General features: G+C 40.9%; 1 pseudogene; it reads right to left on the reverse strand.

The window, feature by feature from the left end:
* Positions 1 to 24,787, reverse strand: part of LOC117527690 — a 595,993-nt pseudogene that overhangs the window by 254,072 nt on the left and 317,134 nt on the right.

A 24,787-nucleotide genomic window follows, 5' to 3' on the forward strand; every position in this document is an offset into this window, starting at 1 on the left:
ATGGACAGCCACCTGTTGGTCATTCTCCTTTTTCAGCACAGGACTTTCTGGAATATTTCGAAAAGAAAATGGAAGATATTAGGTTGAGCACATCTCAGCATACTTTGGTCCAATCACTGTATTCAGCTACTGAGCTGGGGACTACCACTGAGGTGCTACCTAGATTCATGGAATTTAACAGTATCTCCCAAGGTGTGCTGACGAAACTCGTGATGTCTACTAGAAGCACAACTTGTTTATTTGATCCTATACCAACAAAATTGTTTAAGGCTCTTTGGCCCATTCTTGGGCCGACTGTGCTGGAAATTGTTAACCTTTCTTTAAACTCTGGATCTGTTCCGAATTGTTTTAAATCTGCCGTGGTTAAACCACTACTCAACAAATCTAATCTTGATCCTGGTGTATTGAAAAAATATAGGCCGATATCAAATCTATCATTTTGCTCTAAAATTCTGGAAAAGGTGGTTTCACGGCAGCTTGTGGACTATCTTACTGAGAATGACCTTTTTGAGCCACTGCAGTCTGCTTTTAGAAGACATCACTCCACAGAAACAGCACTTATAAAAGTAGTTATTGATCTTCTGTGAGCAATGGACTCGGATACTACTACAGCATTGGTGTTGTTGGATCTCAGTGCTGTGTTTGACACAGTTGATCATCATATTCTACTTGATAGGCTAGAAAACTGTTTCGGGATTACTGGAACTGCTCTTGCATGGCTGACGTCTTATCTGTCTGGTCGTTCCCATTGTGTTTTGTGCAATGACACTACCTCTGACTTTAAGGGCATGATGTTCGGGGTTCCGCAGGGATTCGTTCTGGGTCCCCTGCTTTTTTCCCTGTATATGGCACCCCTTGGGAACATTTTGCGGTGTTTCAGGGTTGCTTTTCATTGTTATGCTGATGATACTCAGTTGTATATGCCGATAGCTGCTGGAAATCCTGTCCACATAAAATCTTTACAGGACTGTCTTGCAGCAGTGAGAAGTTGGATGTCTAGCAACTTTCTACTTTTGAACTCTGATAAGACTGAAATGATGGTTCTTGGTCCAGCAAGACATCGGCATCAATTTGATCAGCTGGTGCTTAGCCTAGGTTCATGTGTTATACATCATACTGACAAAGTGAGGAACCTTGGGGTAATCTTTGATCCTACGTTGTCCTTTGACCTCCACATTAGGGACATTACAAGGACTGCTTTCTTTCATCTGAGAAATACAGCAAAGATTCGTCCCATCCTGTCTATGGCTGATGCTGAGACTCTGATTCATGCGTTTGTCTCTTCTAGATTGGATTATTGTAATGCTTTATTTTCTGGCCTGCCGCAGTCTAGCATTTGAGGACTTCAGTTGGTACAGAATGCTGCTGCCAGACTTTTGACACAAAGTAGAAGGTTTGACCACATTACTCCCATTCTGGCATCCCTTCATTGGCTACCGGTTTCTGCCAGATCGGATTTTAAAGTTTTATTGTTGGTTTATAAAATTGTTCATGGACTGGCACCTTCCTACCTGGTGGACTTGGTTAAGCCCTACGTACCTGCGAGGCCTTTGCGTTCGCAGGGTGCAGGGCTTCTGTGTGTTCTGAGGATGAACAAAAAGTCTGTGGGGTATAGAGCCTTCTCCTACCGTGGTCCGGCTCTTTGGAACGATCTACCTGCTGTTATTCGGCAGTCTGACACGGTGGAGATTTTTAAATCAAGACTGAAGACCCACTTTTTTAGACTGTCTTATCATTAATTTTTCAATCTGTTTGTGTTTGCTTTGTAATTTCTTTCTATTCTACTGTGTTTTATCTTTTTACTGTGCTTTTCTTGCTTTTAATTTTGATTTTAGATTCATCTGTGTTGTTGTGAATTATGTGAAGCACTAAAATTCTAAAATTCTGGAAAAAGTGGTGTCACGGCATCTCATAGACTATCTTACTGAGAATAATCTCTTTGAGCCACTGCAGTCTGCTTTTAGAAAATATCATTCCACAGAGACAGCTCTCACTAAAATGGTGAATGATCTTCTGCTTACAATGGATTCGGACACCACTACGGTTCTGTTGCTGTTAGATCTCAGTGCTGCATTTGATACAGTGGATCATCATATTCTACTTGATAGGCTGGAAAATCATTTTGGGATTACTGGGTGTGCCCTTGCATGGCTGACGTCATACTTGACCAGTCGTTCTCACTGTGTTTTGTACAGTAACACTACCTCTAACCTTAGTGACATGAAATTTTGGGTTCCACAGGGGTCTGTCTTAGGCCGCCTGCTTTTCTCCCTTTATATAGCACCCCTTGGGCACATATTTCGGAGTTTTGGGATTACCTTTCACTGCTATGCAGATGATACTCAGTTATACATGCCAATAACTGCTGGTAATCTCATTCACATAAAATCCTTAGAAGATTGCCTTGCAGCAGTGAGAAGTTGGATGTCTAGAAACTTCCTACTTTTAAACTCTGATAAGACTGAAATGATGGTTCTTGGTCCAGTGAGACATCGGCATCAATTTGACCATTTAACGCTCAGCCTCGGCTCGTGTGTCATACATCACACTGACAAAGTGAGGAACCTTGGGGTAATTTTTGATCCTTCGTTGTCCTTTGGCCTCCACATTAGAAATATTACTAGGACTGCTTTCCTCCACCTGCGAAATATAGCGAAGATTCGTCCCATCCTGTCTATGGCTGATGCTGAGACCCTGATCCATGCATTTATCTCTTCTAGATTGGGTTACTGCAATGTTCTATTTTCTGGTTTACCGCAGTGTAGCATTAGAGGTCTCCAATTGGTTCAAAATGCTGCAGCCAGACTTTTGACACGAAGCAGAAAGTTCGACCACATTACACCCATTTTTGGCATCCCTTCATTGGCTTCCTGTCCCAGTGAGATCAGATTTTAAGTTTCTGCTACTAACCTATAAAATTATTCATGGACTGGCACCCTCCTACCTAGCTGACCTAATTAAACCTTACGTACCGGCCCGGGCTTTACGTTCTCAGGGTGCAGGAACACTTTGTGTCCCTAAGGTGAATAAGAAGTCTGCGGGTCACAGAGCTTTCTCTTATCATGCCCCTGTTCTATGAAATTATCTCCCTGTGTCAATAAAACAGTCAGATTCTGTGGAGACTTTCAAGTCCAGACTTAAGACACACTTATTTTCCCTTTAATATGGCTAGCATACTGGTACAGTTTTTTTTTTTAATTCTTTTTACTCTTTTAATTCATTTTATTAGTAATTGGAGCGGGCCGCGGCCTCAACTTTACCTAAATTCTGGGTCTTTTAGTGAGGTTTAGGACTAGTGGCCGGCGATCACCTTAGTATTTCTCTGTTTTTCTTGTTGTTTAATGCTGGCAAATTATACAGTATTTCTTGTCTTTCTGATGCCTGATTCTGTTTTTTCTCTCTGTTTAAGGTGCAGCTCCATCCAGAGATGGGAGTTGTGTTCGTGTTGACAATCCTCCTGTCCTGTGCGCCAATAGCATTTCTTGTATATTTGTCCATGAATTGTTCTGTGAATTGTTCTGTAATTTATGTTTGTAGCATGGCCCAAGCAGAGGGTCACCCCTTTGAGTCTGGTCTGCTTGAGGTTTCTTCCTCAGACGGCGTTTTTCCTTACCACTGTTGCTCTGGGGGTTGGTAAGGTTAGACCTTACCTGTGTGAAGCGCTTTGAGGCAACTCTGTTGTGATTTGGCGCTATATAAATGAAAATAAATTGAAAAAATTGAAATTTTAAAGCTTAGGATGTTCTCTTTCCAGTGATATGTATTTCATAACATTTGGACATAAATCAAGGAACTTCTAATCTGTTGGAATATTTTTTTCAGGGGTGGACTCGGTGGTGATTCAATAAATATACACTCATTTTGCCAAGATGTCTGTCTAAATATGGTATATTATGAAAGAACAGGTTCTTCAGAACATTTCATAAGTTTTCACTAAAACTAAATGGAATAATTAAATCCAGATGGTTGCATTTGAAAGGGATACATGTGTATATTTTATATATTGATTTTAAAAAAATGACCATATTGACCCTGTTACACTTTTTAGGCCCATTTGGTGAAATGCAACCACATGCAATATAACTTTCTTTCATATGCCATAATATGATTAATTTTTGTCAGTCTGGTCCATTAAATTAACACCTGCCAATGTCTGACATAACTTCAGTGTGGACGGTTGATGAGTTATTTGTATTCACAGAATAAAATCATTTTGTGGAGGACCATATTAGCCATTCTAGAATTTGAATTCCATCCAAGGAGATGAAACAGTCTCATCTCAAAGGAGGCATAACGTATATGCATAAAGACCCATGGGAGGGCGCGTAAATGCTGTTTCAGAGTTTGAGAAGTTAACAGCCTGTTGGTGCTCTTACTCTTCACAGCATCTCTGGGACCTCATTTGCAAATGTTGCAGACATACTGTGGGAAATCTCAACTTTCCCAAGCGGCAGGTGAAAAACTGACTTAACATACAGTATAAACAGGATACTATATTTATATATAGTTATACCAAATGCTGCCCAGCAAGCTATTAGCCACAGATTTAAGAAGATCAGCTCAAGAAGATGAAATATTTCATGATATTGCTAAGCTTAAAGGTAAAAAGTAAAGTTAAAACTACAATAAATATATCAGATTAAACATTTAGCCTCATAAATGCTACCACAAACAGATATATGTAGTTTGGACTGGTTGTGCATATACAGTGCACCCAGAAAATATTCACAGCACTTCAATTTTTTCACATTTTGTTATGTTTCAGCCTTATTCCAAAATGGGTGAAATTCCCTTTTTCCCCCTCAAAATTCAGCACACTAGACCCCATAATGACAATGTAAAAAAAGTTTATATGAGATTTTTGCAAATTTATTAAAAAATTAACAACTAAGGAATCGTATGTACATAAGTATTCACAACCTTTGCCATGAAGCTCAGAATTGAGCCCAGGTGCATCCTCTTTCCACTGATCATCTTGAGATGTTTCTACAGCTTAATTGGAGTCCACCTGGGGTCCAGTTGACACAATTTGGAAAGGCACACACCTGTCTACATAAAAGGTCCCACAGTTGACAGTGCATGTCAGAGCACAAAGCAAGCATGAAGTCAAAGGAATTGTCTGCAGACCTCCAGGACTGTCTCAAGGCAGACATCTGTGGAAGGGTACAGAAACATTTGTGCTGCTTTGAAGGTCCCAGTGAGCACAGTGGCCTCCATCATCTGTAAATGGAAGAAGTTCAGATGGACCAGGACTCTTCCTACAGCTGGACGTCTATCTAAATTGAGCAATCAAGGGAAAAGGGCCTCAGTCAGGGAGGTGACCAAGAACCTGATGGTCACTCTGTCAGTGCTCCAGCATTCCTTTCTGTAGAGAGGAGAATCTTCCAGAAGGATAACCATCTCTGCAGTAATCCACCAATCAGGCCTGTATGGTAGAGCGGCCAGACGGAAGCCACTCCTTAGAAAAAGGGACATGGCAGCCCACCTGGAGTTTGTCAAAAGACACTTGAAGGACTCTCAGACCATGAGAAACAAAATTCACTGGTCTGATGAGAAACGATTGAACTTTCTGGCGTGAATGCCAGGTGTCATGTTTGGAGGAAACCAGGCACCATCCTTACAGTGAAGCATGGTGGTGGCAGCATCATGCTGTGGGGATGTTTTTCAGCAGTAGGAACTGGGAGACTAGTCAGGATTGAGGGAAAAATGAATGCAGCAATGTTCAGAGACATCCTGGATAAAAACCTGCTCCAGAGCGCTCTTAACCTCAGACTGGGGCAATGCCTCATTTTTCAGCAGGACAATGACCCTAAGCACACAGCCAAGATATCAAAGGTGTGGCTTCAGGGCAACTCTGTGAATGTCCTTGAGTGGCCCAGTCAGAGCCCAGACCTGAATCCGTTTGAACATCTCTGGAGAGATCTGAAAATAGCTGTGCACCGATGCTCCCCATCCAACCTGATGGAGCTTGAGAGGTGTTGCAAAGAGGAATGGGCAAAACTGCCCAAATATAAGTGCACCAAGCTTGTGGCATCATATTCAAAAAGACTTCAGGCTGTTACTGCTGCCAAAGGTGCATCAACAAAGTATTGAGCAAAGGGTTTGAGTACTTATATATATATATATATATATATATATATATATATATATATATATATATATATATATATATATATATATATATATATATATATATATATATATATATATATATATATATATATATGTGTGTGTGTATGTATGTGTAAGGATTAAACAACGAGAAGCCGTGCATTACACGGTTTGAATGCATGACGCGGAGTCTGAAAATAATTTTCTTTTAAGAAATAAAGACATTATTTGGGCTGCAGTCAACTTATCTGTCAAGCTTAGCTCAGGTCATACTATCAAATAACTTCTGTGGCTAAGAAGTAATAGTCAGTTAATTGTTCCTTTGCAATATCAGGTTGCAACAGAGGAGCTTCACCTCCATCATTTTGGACTGAGACTGACTGACAAATCCATTCACAGCCCCACCTCAAAAGCCTGACCACCAAAATTCCAGACATAGACCAAACAAAATTCTTTCTATTGAACTGTCACTGATGCCTCTGTTGACATGACCTGCATTGAGTCATGAAACATTTCAGAAATATGACATACAATTACAACTACTTCATAAGAAAACTGGCTGTAAACATAACAAATAAATAATTCTTAAATTTTGCTTGTCCAATTACATATGGTCTTTGATTCTGTATACAAACAGTTGTAATTCCTTAATGGTTAATGCAGTATTTTTGTTGAACCTTATAATTTAAAGCTGAAATCTATGCGTTAACTCATATTTTCAGTGTCATTATAATGCTGTTTTGATTGTATACAGAGGCAAAGTAAAAAAAAAAAAAAAAAAGATTGTGCCACTGTACAAATAGTAATGTAACTGAGTGTTACTCATGATTAACTCCCCTTTAAAACACAATAATAATGAAACATTGTGAAAGAAGTGATTGCCTCATCCAGCTTCCAGTGGCAAACATTTTTGCTTGATTGCATAAACAAAATTTGCTTTGGTAAATGATCTGCACTCATGTGCTTTTCCATCTGAATCAGAACCTCAAAGCACTTTACAGTGATGCCTCACATTCACTCATTGACACCACTAAACTGTAATTTTCCAGTCTGATGGGTATTTGAAACAAGGATAACCTTAGCTTAACCCCAATCACTAGACCATCATCTCCCAACAAATTTCTTGTGTTGCAGTGAGACTTGAAATGCAATTAACCATTTAACCATTTTGACATCAAGTGGTGTTAGGACATTGATCTAGTTTGATTATAAAGTTGTAATATGTTGCATTTGACTAGTCAGAGATCAGCAGCTATAAATCTGATTTATTTTAATTTACAACCTCTTCCTATTTGAGATAATGAAATTAGAGACCATAGATGTGTGCAGTCACATCTATGTAAAGTTCTGTACATAAAGTGGATAGAAGATGATGTATGTAGCAGTTGTACACAGTCATGATATTTATGCTTATGCAAGCTCCTAACATGAAAGTACAAGTATAGCAACATTTTTTTCCCAACTTGAAATCTGGAAATCATAAATGTAATATATTCTAATTGTAAAACTCTCAATAGCAAACAGAGATTTCTGACACCTGCCAATCCGGATCCGGATCACCTCCAAAATTTAGTGGAATCTTCCATGCCCTAATATCAATGTGTGATGTAAATTTGGTAAAAATCTATGAAGTAGTTTTGAAGAAATCCTTCAAAGGCTATATAAAGTGAATCTTGATTCCAGAATCTGGATTTGGTTTCAGATCACCTCCAAAATTTAATGGAGTGTTCCATGGCCTAATGTGTATCCATGGTGACAATTTGGTGAGAATCCGTGAAGTAGTTTTGACGTAATCCTTCAAAGCCTACATAAAGTGAATCTTGATCCAGAATCTGGTTTTGGATCCACATCACCTCCAAAATTTAATGGAGTGTTCCATGGCCCAATGTGTATCCATTGTGAAAATTTGGTGATAATCTGTGAAGTGGTTTTGACGTAATCCATCAAAGCCTACATCAAGTGAATCTTGATTCCAGAATCTGGATTCAGTTTCAGATCACCTCCAAAATTTAATGGAGTGTTCCATGGCCTAATGTGTATCCAGGGTGAAAATTTGGTGAGAATCTGTGAAGAAGTTTTGAAGAAATCCTTCAAAGCCTACATCAAGTGAATCCTGATCCAGAATCTGGAATCATACCCAAATCACCTCCAAAATTGTATTCCATGGCTTAATGTGTATCCATGGTGGAAATTTGGTGAGATTCTGTAGTAGTTTTGACGTAATCCTTCAAAGCCTATATAAAATGAATCTTGATCCAGAATCCAGTTCCAGATGCCTCCAAAATTCAGTGGAGTCTTCCATTCCCTAATATCTATCTGTGGTGCAAATTTGGTGAGAATCTGTTTAGTAGTTTTGATGTAATCCTTGAAAGCCTACATAAAGTGAATCTTGATCAAGAATCTGGTTTCGGATCCAGATCACCTCCAAAATTTAATGGTGTTCCATGGCCTAATGTGTATCCATGGTGAAAATTTGGTGAGAATCTGTTTAGTAGTTTTGACGTAATCCTTCAAAGTCTACATAAAGTGAATCTTGATTCAGAATCTGGTTTTGGATCCAGATCACCTCCAAAATTTAATGGAGTGTTCCATGGCCTAATGTGTATCCATGGTGAAAATATGGTGAGAATCTGTGAAATAGTTTTGACATAATCCTTCAGAGCCTACATAAAATGAATCTTGATCCAAAATCCAGATTCAGATTGCCTCCCAAATTCTGTGGAGTCTTCAAGCCCTAATATCTATCTGTGATGCAAATTTGGTGAGAATCCGTGAAGTAGATTTGACGTAATCCTTCAAAGCCTATATAAAATGAATCTTGATCCAGAATACAGTTCCAGATGCCTCCAAAATTCAGTGAAGTCTTCCATTCCCTAATATCTATATGTGGTGCAAATTTGGTGAGAATCTGTTTAGTAGTTTTGACGTAATCCTTGAAAGACTACATAAACTGAATCTTGATTCCAGAATCTGGATTCGGTTTCAGATCACCTCCAAAATTTAATGGTGTGTTCCATGGCCTAAGGTGTATCCATGGTGAAAATTTGGTGAGAATCTGTGAAGTAGTTTTGACGTAATCCATCAAAGCCTACATCAAGTGAATCTTGATTCCAGAATCTGGATTCGGTTTCAGATCACCTCCAAAATTCAGTGGAGTCTTCCATGCCCTAATATCAATGTGTGATGCAAATTTGGTAAGAATTCATGAAGTAGTTTTGAAGAAATCCTTCAAAGGCTACATAAAGTGAATCTTGATTGCAGAATCTGGATTCGATTTCAGATCACCTCCAAAATTTAATGAAGTGTTCCATGGCCTAATACGTATCCGAATATTTCGTGAGAATCTGTGAAGTAGTTTTGACGTAATCCTTCAAAGGCTACATCAAGTGAATCTTAATCCAGAATCTGGATTCAGACCCAGATCACCTCCAGAATTGTGTTCCATGGCTTAATGTGTATCCATGGTGAAACTTTGGTGAGAATCTGTGAAGTAGTTTTGACATAATCCTTCAGAGCCTACATAAAATGAATCTTGATCCAAAATCCAGATTCAGATTACCTCCCAAATTCTGTGGAGTCTTCCAAGCCCTAATATCTATCTGTGATGGCAATTTGGTGAGAATCCATAAAGTAGTTTTGACGTAATCCTTCAAAGGCTATATAAAGGGAAACTTTATATACAGTAGCTAAATACGTAGCAGTAAGCAACTGAAAGCAAGACGAGGAACACAAACACACACAACCTACACAGAGACTGTGCCAAAAGCTGTGCAATTTTCCAGCGTACTCCATATGCATCACACTGCAACTGTATGCAAGCTCGGTGTGAAAGGGGCTTAACAGACAGACAGACAAATAAAAAAACCCAGATGATTTTATTACCTCCTGGGCGGACGTAATAACTGATAACGCCAGTAATGTAGTGCAGGTTAGTGAAGCACTATTGCTTTTGATACTTGCCAACAATTAGAATATTTTGTCCTGAAGACGTCACCAACCTACCACCAAGAAAACGCCCCTAATTTAATCACTGCTTTCAGATACACATATTTGTGCAGATTTGGGAACTTGTGTCGCTCCTTTGAGCAAGAAAACCAGCCATAAGCAGGTGAGACCAAATCTAACTAAGCCCTGTCAGCAAATTTTGTCCTGTTACCATTAGCAACCAGCAGAACAGGACCCTTCAAAATACCTGGGGAGACAATATGCTTGTTAGAGACACACAAAGAATGGACGAGGGAAAGGAGAGAGTGAGTGTGTAGGATGGAGAATGGGAACACAGGGAGGAGTAAAGATGCTGCTAAGGAGGAAGAAGAGAGACTGTGAAGAAGGACGAGGACCAAGACGGAGTGTAATTCTCTGCGCCGTACCGTGACATGGTGCAAAACTTATAAAATGTTTATGAATTATCTCTACAATTAGGGGAAAATCTCTTGACACGACATGAATATATTTTTTGTCGTTCGCTCCGGAGGATTTAAAATCCGCTGTATCTCACTGGTTAGAGAAATGAGAGTTCATTCAGTTGACAAGTAGGATATTACAGGCAAAATCTCAGTGGCAGCAGGAAAAAAGAACAGCGTGAGGGGCAGAATTAGATTTTTCGAGCTACACCAGAAGTTGAGCCTGGAAAAATTAGTTTATGAAAAGCAGTGAAAACCCCAAAGCAAATCACCTAGCTACACTTAACCCTCCTCAGCACCGCATGGGATCTAAGCTCGGTTACACAAAAGCTGAAATATTTGTAATTTGACAAATAATTCACACACAGAACTGCAGATTAAACTTTTTTTCCCCACTTGTATTTATGAAAAACCTCTCAAGTGAATTTAAAAGCCTCATCAATAGAAAACTCAAAGGGTAATTTTATGTACAGTGGGGTAAAAAAGTATTTAGTCAGTCCCTGATTGTGCAAGTTCTCCTACTTAGAAAGATGAGAGAGGTCTGTAATTTTCATCATAGGTACACTTCAACTATGAGAGACAAAATGAGGAAAACAAATTCCAGGAAATCACACTGTAGGATTTTTAAAGAATTTATTTGTAAATTATGGTGGAAAATAAGTATTTGGTCACCCACAAACAAGCAAGATTTCTGGCTCTCACAGACCTGTAACCTTCTTTAAGAAGCTCTTCTGTCCTCCACCTGTTACCTGTGTTAATGGCACCTGTTTGAACTCATTATTTGTATAAAAGACACCTATCCACAGCCTCAAACAAACAGTCAGACTCCAAACTCAACCATGGCCAAGATCAAAGAGCTGTCAAAGGACACCAGGAAGAAAACTGTAGATGTGCACCTGGCTGGGAAGAGTGAGTCTACAATAGTCAAGCAGGTTGGTGTGAAAATGGTGTAAATCAACTGTGGGAGCAATTGTAAGAAAATGGAAGACATACAAGACCATTGATAATCTCCCTCGATCTGGGGCTCCACACAAAATGTCATCCCGGGGGTCAAAATGACCATGAGAACAGTGAACAAAAATCCTACAACTACAGGGAAGGACCTGATGAAGGACCTGCAGAGAGCTGGGATCAAAGTAACAAAGGCTGCACACTACACAGAGAGGGACTCAAATCCTGCAGTGCCAGGCATGTCCCCTTGCTTAAGCCAGTACATGTCTAGGCCCGTCTGAAGTTTGCCAGAGAGCATATGGATGATCCAGAAGAGAATATCATCTGGTCAGATGAAACCAAAATACAACTTTTTGGTAAGATTGGAGGAAGAAGAATGCTGAGTTGCATTCCAAGAACACCATATCTACTGTGAAGCATGGGGGTGGAAACATCATGCTTTGGGGCTGTTTTTCTGCAAAGGGGACAGGACAACTGATCCATGTTAAGGGAAGAATGAACGTGGCCATGTATCATGAGATTTTAAGCCAAAACCTCCTTCCATCAGTGAGAGCATTGAAGATGCAATGTGGCTGGGTCTTCCAGCATGACAGTGATCCCAAACACACCACTCAGGCAATGAAGGAGTGGCTCCGTAAAAAGCATTTCAAGGTCCTGGAGTGGCCAAGCCAGTCTCCAGACGTCAACCCCATAGAAAATTTGTTGAGGGAGTTGAAAGTCCGTGTTGCCCAGCGACAGCCCCAAAACATCACTGCTCTAGAGGAGATCTGCATGGAGGAATGGACCAAAATACCAGCTACAGTGTGTGCAAACCTGGTGAAGACTTACAGGAAACGTTTGACCTCTGTCATTGCCAACAAAGGATATGTTACAAAGTAGTGAGTTGAAGTTTTGTTATTGACCAAATACTTATTTTCCACCATAATTTACAAATAAATTCTTTAAAAATTCTACAATGTAATTTTCTGGATTTTGTTTTTCTCATTTTGTCTCTCACAGTTGAAATGTACCCATGTTGAAAATTACAGACCTCTTTCATCTTTCTAAGTAGGGGAAGTTGCACAATCAGGGACTGACTAAATACTTTTTTGCCCCACCGTAAACTGTGTATTTTCCATTTCAGTACGGCTGGGGATTCATCTTAAATATCCTCATGGTCTCGCAGTATGTACACATTGAACTAACATGCTTTAAGCTAAATTTTTAATTTTCCAGGGTGATTAGGGAATAACCCTGCTGTGCTGGTTATATGGTCGCAAATTGAGCTTTACAAATTAGCGGAGCGGTAAACTGGCTATTTGCGACTGTATAACAGCATGAATGTCCACAGCCTGTTCAATGGATTTTTACCTGTGCTGCTCCACAGCCTGTCCAGTGGATTTTGATTTTGATTTTTTTTTTTTTTAGCACTGTTGTCGTGTGTTACCTGTGCTGCTCCACAGCCTGTTCAGTGGATTTTTATTTAATTTTTTAGCACTGTTGTCGTGCGTTGCCTGTGCTGCTCCACAGCCTGTCCAGTGGATTTTGATTTTGATTTTATTTTTTTTAGCACTGTTGTCGTGTGTTACCTGTGCTGCTCCACAGCCTGTCTAGTGGATTTTTATTTTATTTTTTAGCACTGTTGTCGTGTGTTACCTGTGCTGCTCCACAGCCTGTCTAGTGGATTTTTATTTTATTTTTTAGCACTGTTGTCGTGTGTTACCTGTGCTGCTCCACAGCCTGTCTAGTGGATTTTTATTTTATTTTTTAGCACTGTTGTCGTGTGTTACCTGTGCTGCTCCACAGCCTGTTCAGTGGATTTTTGTTTTGTTTTTTGGCACTGTTGTCGTGCGTTACCTGTGCTGCTCCACAGCCTGTCCAGTGGATTTTTATTTTATTTTTTAGCACTGTTGTCGTGCGTTACCTGTGCTGCTCCACAGCCTGTCCAGTGGATTTTTATTTTATTTTTTAGCACTGTTGTCGTGCGTTACCTGTGCTGCTCCACAGCCTGTCCAGTGGATTTTTATTTTATTTTTTAGCACTGTTGTCGTGCGTTACCTGTGCTGCTCCACAGCCTGTCCAGTGGATTTTTATTTTATTTTTTAGCACTGTTGTCGTGCGTTACCTGTGCTGCTCCACAGCCTGTCCAGTGGATTTTTATTTTATTTTTTAGCACTGTTGTCGTGCGTTACCTGTGCTGCTCCACAGCCTGTCCAGTGGATTTTTATTTTATTTTTTAGCACTGTTGTCGTGTGTTACCTGTGCTGCTCCACAGCCTGTTCAGTGGATTTTTACCTGTGCTGCTCCACAGCCTGTCCAGTGGATTTTTATTTTATTTTTTAGCACTGTTGTCGTGTGTTACCTGTGCTGCTCCACAGCCTGTTCAGTGGATTTTTACCTGTGCTGTTCCACAGCCTGTCCAGTGGATTTTTATTTTATTTTTTACCACTGTTGTCGTGTGTTACCTGTGCTGTTCCACAGCCTGTCCAGTGGATTTTTATTTTATTTTTTACCACTGTTGTCGTGTGTTACCTGTGCTGCTCCACAGCCTGTCCAGTGGATTTCTATTTTATTTTTTACCACTGTTGTCGTGTGTTACCTGTGCTGCTCCACAGCCTGTCCAGTGGATTTTTATTTTATTTTTTACCACTGTTGTCGTGTGTTACCTGTGCTGCTCCACAGCCTGTCCAGTGGATTTTTATTTTATTTTTTAGCACTGTTGTCGTGTGTTACCTGTGCTGCTCCACAGCCTGTCCAGTGGATTTCTATTTTATTTTTTACCACTGTTGTCGTGTGTTACCTGTGCTGCTCCACAGCCTGTCCAGTGGATTTTTATTTTTATTTTTAGCACTGTTGTCGTGCGTTACCTGTGCTGCTCCACAGCCTGTCCAGTGGATTTTTATTTTATTTTTTAGCACTGTTGTCGTGCGTTACCTGTGCTGCTCCACAGCCTGTCCAGTGGATTTTGATTTTGATTTTATTTTTTTTAGCACTGTTGTCGTGTGTTACCTGTGCTGCTCCACAGCCTGTCCAGTGGATTTTTATTTTATTTTTTAGCACTGTTGTCGTGCGTTACCTGTGCTGCTCCACAGCCTGTCCAGTGGATTTTGATTTTGATTTTATTTTTTTTAGCACTGTTGTCGTGCGTTACCTGTGCTGCTCCACAGCCTGTCCAGTGGATTTTTTTTTTATTTTTTACCACTGTTGTCGTGTGTTACCTGTGCTGCTCCACAGCCTGTCCAGTGGATTTTTATTTTTATTTTATTTTTTTTAGCACTGTTGTCGTGCGTTACCTGTGCTGCTCCACAGCCTGTCCAGTGGATTTTTATTTATTTTTTACCACTGTTGTCGTGTGTTACCTGTGCTGCTCCACAGCCTGTCCAGTGGATTTTTATTTTATTTTTTACCACTGTTGTCGTGTGTTACCTGTGCTGCTCCACAGCCTGTCCAGTGGATTTTTATTTATTTTTTTTTTTTTAGCACTGTTGTCGTGCGTTACCTGTGCTGCTCCACAGCCTGTCCAGTGGATTTTTATTTTATTTTTTAGCACTGTTGTCGTGCGTTACCTGTGCTGCTCCACAGCCTGTCCAGTGGATTTTGATTTTGATTTTATTTTTTTTAGCACTGTTGTCGTGTGTTACCTGTGCTGCTCCACAGCCTGTCCAGTGGATTTTTATTTTATTTTTTAGCACTGTTGTCGTGTGTTACCTGTGCTGCTCCACAGCCTGTCCAGTGGATTTTGATTTTGATTTTATTTTTTTAGCACTGTTGTCGTGTGTTACCTGTGCTGCTCCACAGCCTGTCCAGTGGATTTTTATTTTATTTTTTAGCACTGTTGTCGTGCGTTACCTGTGCTGCTCCACAGCCTGTCCAGTGGATTTTGATTTTTATTTTATTTTTTTTAGCACTGTTGTCGTGCGTTACCTGTGCTGCTCCACAGCCTGTCCAGTGGATTTTTATTTTATTTTTTACCACTGTTGTCGTGTGTTACCTGTGCTGCTCCACAGCCTGTCCAGTGGATTTTTATTTTTATTTTTTTTTTAGCACTGTTGTCGTGCGTTACCTGTGCTGCTCCACAGCCTGTCCAGTGGATTTTTATTTTATTTTTTAGCACTGTTGTCGTGCGTTACCTGTGCTGCTCCACAGCCTGTCCAGTGGATTTTGATTTTTATTTTATTTTTTTAGCACTGTTGTCGTGCGTTACCTGTGCTGCTCCACAGCCTGTCCAGTGGATTTTTATTTTATTTTTTAGCACTGTTGTCGTGCGTTACCTGTGCTGCTCCACAGCCTGTCCAGTGGATTTTTATTTTTATTTTATTTTTTTTTTTAGCACTGTTGTTGTGCGTTACCTGTGCTGCTCCACAGCCTGTCTAGTGGATTTTTATTTTATTTTAGCACTGTTGTCGTGCGTTACCTGTGCTGCTCCACAGCCTGTCTAGTGTCGGATTCCCTGTTTGGGAATCCGCTAGCTTAGCGTAGCTACTAGCTCTTAGCCGTTTTAGCATGGCGGCTTCTCCTGTCTCTCCCGTACTTTTCTGCTCTGGGTGTGAAATGTTTAGTTATTCCTCGGCCTCTTTTAGCAGTAACGGTACTTGTAATAAGTGCAGCTTATTCGTAGCTTTGGAGGCCAGGCTGGGCGAATTGGAGGCTCGGCTCCGCACCGTGGAAAATTCTACAGCTAGCCAGGCCCCTGTAGTCGGTGCGGACCAAGGTAGCTTAGCCGCCGTTAGTTCCCCCGTGGCAGACCCCGTGCAGTCGGGAAGGCAGGCTGACTGGGTGACTGTGAGGAGGAAGCGTAGCCCTAAACAGAAGCCCCGTGTACACCGTCAACCCGTTCACATCTCTAACCGTTTTTCCCCACTCGACGATACACTCGCCGAGGATCAAACTCTAGTTATTGGCGACTCTGTTTTGAGAAATGTGAAGTTAGCGACACCAGCAACCATTGTCAATTGTCTTCCGGGGGCCAGAGCAGGCGACATCGAAGGACATTTGAAATTGCTGGCTAAGGCTAAGCGTAAATTTGGTAAGATTGTAATTCACGTCGGCAGTAATGACACTCGGTTACGCCAATCGGAGGTCACTAAAATTAACATTGAATCGGTGTGTAACTTTGCAAAAACAATGTCGGACTCTGTAGTTTTCTCTGGGCCCCTCCCCAATCAGACCGGGAGTGACATGTTTAGCCGCATGTTCTCCTTGAATTGCTGGCTGTCTGAGTGGTGTCCAAAAAATGAGGTGGGCTTCATTGATAATTGGCAAAGCTTCTGGGGAAAACCTGGTCTTGTTAGGAGAGACGGCATCCATCCCACTTTAGAGGGAGCAGCTCTCATTTCTAGAAATCTGGCCAATTTTTTGGGATCCTCCAAACTGTGACTGTCTAGCGTTGGGACCAGGAGGCAGAGCTGTGGTCTTATACACCTCTCTGCAGCTTCTCTCCCCCTGCCATCCCCTTATTACCCCATCCCTGTAGAGACGGTGCCTGCTCCCAGACCACCAATAACTAGCAAAAATCTATTTAAGCATAAAAATTCAAAAAGAAAAAATAATATAGCACCTTCAATTGCACCACAGACTAAAACAGTTAAATGTGGTCTATTAAACATTAGGTCTCTTTCTTCTAAGTCCCTGTTGGTAAATGATATAATAATTGATCAACGTATTGATTTATTCTGCCTAACAGAAACTTGGTTACAGCAGGATGAATATGTTAGTTTAAATGAGTCAACACCCCCGAGTCACACTAACTGTCAGAATGCTCGTAGCACGGGCCGGGGCGGAGGATTAGCAGCAATCTTCCATTCCAGCTTATTAATTAATCAAAAACCTAGACAGAGCTTTAATTCATTTGAAAGCTTGTCTCTTAGTCTTGTCCATCCAAATTGGAAGTCCCAAAAAACAGTTTTATTTGTTATTATCTATCGTCCACCTGGTCGTTACTGTGAGTTTCTCTGTGAATTTTCAGACCTTTTGTCTGACTTAGTGCTTAGCTCAGATAAGATAATTATAGTGGGCGATTTTAACATCCACACAGATGCTGAGAATGACAGCCTCAATACTGCATTTAATCTATTATTAGACTCTATCGGCTTTGCTCAAAAAGTAAATGAGTCCACCCACCACTTTAATCATATTTTAGATCTTGTTCTGACTTATGGTATGGAAATAGAAGACTTAACAGTATTCCCTGAAAACTCCCTTTTGTCTGATCATTTTTTAATAACATTTACATTTACCCTGATGGACTACCCTGCAGTGGGGAATAAGTTTCATTACACTAGAAGTCTTTCAGAAAGCGCTGTAACTAGGTTTAAGGATATGATTCCTTCTTTATGTTCTCTAATGTCATATACCAACACAGAGCAGAGTAGCTACCTAAACTCTGTAAGGGAGTTAGAGTATCTTGTCAATAGTTTTACATCCTCATTGAAGACAACTTTGGATGCTGTAGCTCCTCTGAAAAAGAGAGCTTTAAATCAGAAGTGTCTGACTCCGTGGTATAACTCACAAACTCGTAGCTTAAAGCAGATAACCCGTAAGTTGGAGAGGAAATGGCGTCTCACTAATTTAGAAGATCTTCACTTAGCCTGGAAAAAGAGTTTGTTGCTCTATAAGAAAGCCCTTCGTGAAGCTAGGACATCTTTCTACTCATCACTAATTGAAGAAAATAAGAACAACCCCAGGTTTCTTTTCAGCACTGTAGCCAGGCTGACAAAGAGTCAGAGCTCTATTGAGCTGAGTATTCCATTAACTTTAACTAGTAATGACTTCATGACTTTCTTTGCTAACAAAATTTTGACTATTAGAGAAAAAATTACTCATAACCATCCCAAAGATGTATCGTTATCTTTGGCTGCTTTCAGTGATGCCGGTATTTGGTTAGACTCTTTCTCTCCGATTGTTCTGTCTGAGTTATTTTCATTAGTTACTTCATCCAAACCATCAACATGCTTATTAGACCCCATTCCTGCCAGGCTGCTCAAGGAAGTCCTACCATTATTTAATGCTTCAATCTTAAATATGATCAATCTATCTTTGTTAGTTGGTTATGTACCACAGGCCTTTAAGGTGGCAGTAATTAAACCATTACTTAAAAAGCCATCACTTGACCCAGCTATCTTAGCTAATTATAGGCCAATCTCCAACCTTCCTTTTCTCTCAAAGATTCTTGAGAGGGTAGTTGTAAAACAGCTAACTGATCACCTGCAGAGGAATGGTCTATTTGAAGAGTTTCAGTCAGGTTTTAGAATTCATCATAGTACAGAAACAGCATTAGTGAAGGTTACAAATGATCTTCTTATGGCTTCGGACAGTGGACTTATCTCTGTGCTTGTTCTGTTGGACCTCAGTGCTGCTTTTGATACTGTTGACCATAAAATTTTATTACAGAGATTAGAGCATGTCATAGGTATTAAAGGCATTGCGCTGCGGTGGTTTGAATCATATTTGTCTAATAGATTACAGTTTGTTCATGTACATGGGGAATCTTCTTCACAGACTAAAGTTAATTGTGGAGTTCCACAAGGTTCTGTGCTGGGACCAATTTTATTCACTTTATACATGCTTCCCTTGGGCAGTATTATTAGACGGTATTGCTTAAATTTTCATTGTTACGCAGATGATACCCAGCTTTATCTATCCATGAAGCCAGAGGATACACACCAATTAGCTAAACTGCAGGATTGTCTTACAGACATAAAGACATGGATGACCTCTAATTTCCTGCTTTTAAACTCAGATAAAACTGAAGTTATTGTACTTGGCCCCACAAATCTTAGAAGCATGGTGTCTAACCAGATCGTTACTCTGGATGGCATTTCCCTGATCTCTAGTAATACTGTGAGAAATCTTGGAGTTATTTTTGATCAGGATATGTCATTCAAAGCGCATATTAAACAAATATGTAGGACTGCCTTTTTGCATTTACGCAATATCTCTAAAATCAGAAAGGTCTTGTCTCAGAGTGATGCTGAAAAACTAATTCATGCATTTATTTCCTCTAGGTTGGACTATTGTAATTCATTATTATCAGGTTGTCCTCAAAGTTCCCTAAAAAGCCTTCAGTTGGTTCAGAATGCTGCAGCTAGAGTACTGACGGGGACTAGCAGGAGAGAGCATATCTCACCCGTGTTGGCCTCCCTTCATTGGCTTCCTGTTAATGTTAGAATAGAATTTAAAATTCTTCTTCTTACTTATAAGGTTTTGAATAATCAGGTCCCATCTTATCTTAGGGACCTCGTAGTACCATATTACCCCATTAGAGCGCTTCGCTCTCAGACTGCGGGCTTACTTGTAGTTCCTAGGGTTTGTAAGAGTAGAATGGGAGGCAGAGCCTTCATCTTTCAGGCTCCTCTCCTGTGGAACCAGCTCCCAATTCAGATCAGGGAGACAGATACCCTCTCTACTTTTAAGATTAGGCTTAAAACTTTCCTTTTCGCTAAGGCTTATAGTTAGGGCTGGATCAGGTGACCCTGGACCATCCCTTGGTTATGTTGCTTTAGACGTAGACTGTGGGGGGGTTCCCATGATGCACTGTTTCTTTCTCTTTTTGCTCCGTATGCATCACTCTGCATTTAATCATTAGTGATCGATCTCTTTTTCCTGGTTCTTTCCCTCAGCCCCAACCAGTCTCAGCAGAAGACTGCCCCTCCCTGAGCCTGGTTCTGCTGGAGGTTTCTTCCTGTTAAAAGGGAGTTTTTCCTTCCCACTGTGGCCAAGTGCTTGCTCATAGGGGGTCGTTTTGACCGTTGGGGTTTTTCATAATTATTGTATGGCCTTGCCTTGCAATGTGGAGCGCCTTGGGGCAACTGTTTGTTGTGATTTGGTGCTATATAAGAAAAAAGTTGATTGATTGATTGAAATTATCAGACACAAGAGGGTTATTCCCATTCTAATTCAATTCCATTGTCTGCACGGTTTATTTTTCTGTTGGTAATTCAGTCTGTGAGGCTTACCGTCATGCCAAGGCAGCGTTGCTACACCAGCGGTCAGGGTGCGGAGTAATCCATCAAATGTGAAAATCCATCAAATCCATCAGATGTGAAACAGTAATTCTGTATCAGAATCCACATCAGTACTTTCATATGGTAGTTTAAATTTACCCATTTTGACAGCAGCGGTGGTACGCAACTTTCTCTCGCTCTCAGCTAACAATGCTAACAGCTAGCAGCACACAGCCAGTGTTCTGTCGAATTGTGTGTCTTGTCACATAAATTGACAGTTCCGCATCCCGACAATATTGCGAATGCACAATACATGACTTTTGACAGCAGTGACATCTCGTCAGAACACCGGTCAGGACGCGGAGTAAAACATCCAAATGTGAAACGGTCGAAAATTTTGCAACTGTTACCCCGATATTATACAGTCTGAAATTTCAAACGCTTAACCAATCAGTTTCACAGAAAAAAAATGTAATTGGATTAGAATGACAAATTGACGCCACCCAAAGTGCTCAAACAGCAGCCAGGATACAAGCACCCTCAACCTACAGAATCCAACAGGTGCATGAACACAAAATAAAAATAATCTATAATCTTTAAAAACTGAGTGTAAAAAAGGAAATGGAAAGCCTTCCTAATGCTGTTTGCTCCAAATATGTTTGTGTACTTGCCATCATCAGCCAATTTTGCAAGCTAGGTGCAAGGGTGCACCCGCCTCATGCCCCATGACTGCTGTAGGCTCCAGCCCCCCATGACCCTTAATTATTAGAGGAAGCAGTTGATGATGAGTGAGTGAGTGTTCACTTTGGGATTTGTCAACAATTTATTTATCATTTTTTGAACATTTCCAAAAATCGCTGATAATCCTGCACTGGTTTTGACTTTGTGATGTAGACAATGACCTGTGACATGTAACTTGCAGATATTTGTGGTATGTTTACCCTGTGTGACAGCAGAGTCTGGATTGCAAACCCCAGTCGTCTCATCTTCTGTATTCCTACAAACCTGCAATTATTAGTATATTTATCTCTGTCTAAAAGGAGACGGGGTGTGTTTGACAGCAGCTCAAACAGGTTACTAGTTATGTCTGCCAAGAATGTAATAAAATCATCGGTATTTTATTTATTTATGTATTTGTCTGTCTGTCTGTTTGTCTGTTAGCAGGATTACGTCTAAACTACTACATGGATTTTCACTAAATTTTCAACACAGATACTTTAGGCCATGGAACACTCCATTAAATTTTGGAGGTGATCCAGATCCAGATCTGGATTGTTGCTCAGGTGTTCACTTTATATAGGCTTTAAAGGATTACGTCAATACTACTTTACGGATTCTGACCAAATTCTCACCACAGATAGATATTAGGACATGGAAGACTCCACTGAATTTTGGAAGTGATCTGGATTCCAAATCCAGATTCTGGATCAAGATTTCACTTTATATAGGCTTTGAAGGATTACGTCAAAACTACTTAAAGATTCTCACCAAATTTTCACTACAGATAGATATTAGGGCAGGGGTGGCCAAGTTCGGTCCTCGAGAGCCACATTCCTGACTCTCTTAGTTGTCTCCCTGCTCCAACACACCTGAATCCAATGAAAGGCTCATTAAAAGTCTGCTAACGAGTCCTTCATTGGATTCAGGTGTGTTGGAGCAGGCAGACAACTAAGAGTGTCAGGAATGTGGCTCTCGAGGACCGAACTTGGCCACCCCTGTATTAGGGCATGGAAGACTCCACTGAATATTGGAAGTGATCTGGATCAGGATTGGCGGGCGTCATAAATCTCTGATTGATCTTGTTGTAGATGTGACAAACTAAACAAGTCCCTTAGGCTGATCCCTTGTTTTTCCTTCAGGGTCGTCACAACAAATGAATCCAATGAAAGGCTCATTAAAAGTCTGCTAACGAGTCCTTCATTGGATTCAGGTGTGTTGGAGCAGGCAGACAACTAAGAGTGTCAGGAATGTGGCTCTCGAGGACCGAACTTGGCCACTCCTGTATTAGGGCATGGAAGACTCCACTGAATATTGGAAGTGATCTGGATCAGGATTGGCGGGCGTCATAAATCTCTGATTGATCTTGTTGTAGATGTGACAAACTAAACAAGTCCCTTAGGCTGATCCCTTGTTTTTCCTTCAGGGTCGTCACAACAGAGCCAAGGTGGATCTGCATGTTGAGTTGCCACAAGATTTATGCCGGATACCCTTTATGCCGGATACCCTTCCTGACACAACCACACCAGGATTGGCGGGCGTCATAAATCTCTGATTGATCTTGTTGTAGATGTGACAAACTAAACAAGTCCCTTAGGCTGATCCCTTGTTTTTCCTTCAGGGTCGTCACAACAAATGAATCCAATGAAAGGCTCATTAAAAGTCTGCTAACGAGTCCTTCATTGGATTCAGGTGTGTTGGAGCAGGCAGACAACTAAGAGTGTCAGGAATGTGGCTCTCGAGGACCGAACTTGGCCACCCCGTATTAGGGCATGGAAGACTCCACTGAATATTGGAAGTGATCTGGATCAGGATTGGCGGGCGTCATAAATCTCTGATTGATCTTGTTGTAGATGTGACAAACTAAACAAGTCCCTTAGGCTGATCCCTTGTTTTTCCTTCAGGGTCATCACAACAGAGCCAAGGTGGATCTGCATGTTGAGTTGCCACAAGATTTATGCCGGATACCCTTCCTGACACAACCACACATTACATGGAGAAATGTGGCTTGAGCCGGGGACCTTCTGCACTGAAACCAAGCGCACTAACTACTTGGCCACCACCCCTGCTATAGATGTGACAATGGTTTTTTAAGGAAATTTCATCAGAGTCAACAGGTTTTTGATGGCTACAATTTTTTTTTATTCAACCTTTTATAAAAACCTTTTATTCAACAAATCTGGTTATCACAATTGTCAGATGAGGAAGGCAGGAGACCAATGCAGGACTCACTGGAACAGTTCTGGTTCAGAGAGGCTTTTACTGAGGTGCTTAGCAAGGTTCGGTACACAAACAGACAGTCCAAGAAGAGCAACCAAATCCGAAACATCAGGCAGAGGCGTAGACAAAAACACAGGCAGGCAGTCAAAACACCAAGAGACAGCTTAACAAAACGTAGTACTGAGCTTGAAGCACTGGCACAGGGCACAACGATCAGGCAACACCAATGCAACTAGTAGCGTCTAAATACTCCCGGAAACAAGTGTAGAAAGGCCCAGAACAGGGCGTGACCCACTCACCGAGTACCGCCCCCACCAAGCACAGTGAAGGCAGCCAAGAGACATACAGACCCAAAAACCCAAACACAAACCACCCAGCCACAAAAGGGAACAAACAAAAACCCCAACACTAACATGATACATGACACTGGTGACTTTAGTTGAATATGTCAAGCCTATGACTTTGAAGCCAGTGGTATTTAAAGCTCCAAATTTTAAACATAGGTACTTGTATTCCCATCAAAAAGTGACAGCATCACATGTGGCTCCACAAGACTATATTAAAGTAAAAGTTCCAATTCCCCGTGAAGAGAGCAGGAGGAAATATACACTTCCCACACTGGAAATAGTAGAGTGTCAGTGTGTCAGTATCACACAGCTTGACATTAAGACACCTCAACTACTGTCAGGGAGGTAAGTTTGTGCCATATTGTAGCTCCACAAGTCACAATATTTGTTAATCATTTCCTTTATCTAAATTAGATGTTTATTAATGTTACACTTATCATCTTAATGCCGCCTCACCTCATATGTGCTTTCCAATGAAATGTTAATTTCACTGACGCAGAAGAGTGAATTAAATTGGGGTGAAATAATGAGGCACCATATATTACAGTGTCAGAGCGCTGACATGTTATTCTCGCATACACGCATGCAGCCACACACACACACACACACACACACACACACACACACACACACACACACACACACACACACACACACACACACACACACACACACACACACACACACACACACACACACACATGAAGGTTACCTGGAGAATCTGGCAGCGGTCGGAGGTGCAGTCGATGTTTTCACAGGGCTGGTACATGCCCAGAGTCACACAGTTGAGCAGGATCACCATGATGCTTATCCTTTCGAACCACGTATTAACTGGACTGAGAGTTAAGGAACATTGTGGTTTTGGAGAATTACACATACTGGATCTGTTTTCAATAAAAGGAAAGGCAAAGGGTTAATTTGCAGAACACAATTGCCAGAGGCGAGTGCCTCAGCTCATGTTTCCAAATCAATATTGTTAAAAAACAATGAAATCCAGCCAGTAAAAATTTACAATCAGTAGTTGGACAGTGACATGAATTTAGCATTTTGGCTTTTGTTCACCACCAAAATGGCATGGGTCATGTTTTGGTGTTTTGGCTTGATCTTGGCATTGTTT

This window comes from Thalassophryne amazonica, chromosome 16 (genome assembly GCF_902500255.1).
Source record: "Thalassophryne amazonica chromosome 16, fThaAma1.1, whole genome shotgun sequence".
In the NCBI taxonomy this organism is placed as follows: domain Eukaryota; kingdom Metazoa; phylum Chordata; class Actinopteri; order Batrachoidiformes; family Batrachoididae; genus Thalassophryne; species Thalassophryne amazonica.